This window comes from Danio rerio, chromosome 24, assembly GCF_052040795.2.
Source record: "Danio rerio strain M-AB ecotype USA chromosome 24, GRCz13ab, whole genome shotgun sequence".
In the NCBI taxonomy this organism is placed as follows: Eukaryota; Metazoa; Chordata; class Actinopteri; order Cypriniformes; family Danionidae; genus Danio; species Danio rerio.
Genome location: NC_141044.1, coordinates 44,697,501 through 44,697,768, shown reverse-complemented (window position 1 = coordinate 44,697,768; position 268 = coordinate 44,697,501).

The following is a 268-nucleotide window of genomic DNA, read 5'->3' as shown; positions in this document are numbered from 1 at the left end:
AACATAATTGACATAATATAATATAATATAATATAAAATAAAATAAAATAAAATAAAGTAATATACTATAATATAAAATAATATAATATAATATAATATAATATAATATAATATAATATAAATTAAAATAAAATAAAATAAAGTAATATAATATAATATAAAATAATATAATATAATATAATATAAAATAAAATAAAATAAAATAAAATAAAATAAAATAAAATAAAATAAAATAAAATAAATTAAATTAAAATAAAATAAAATAAAA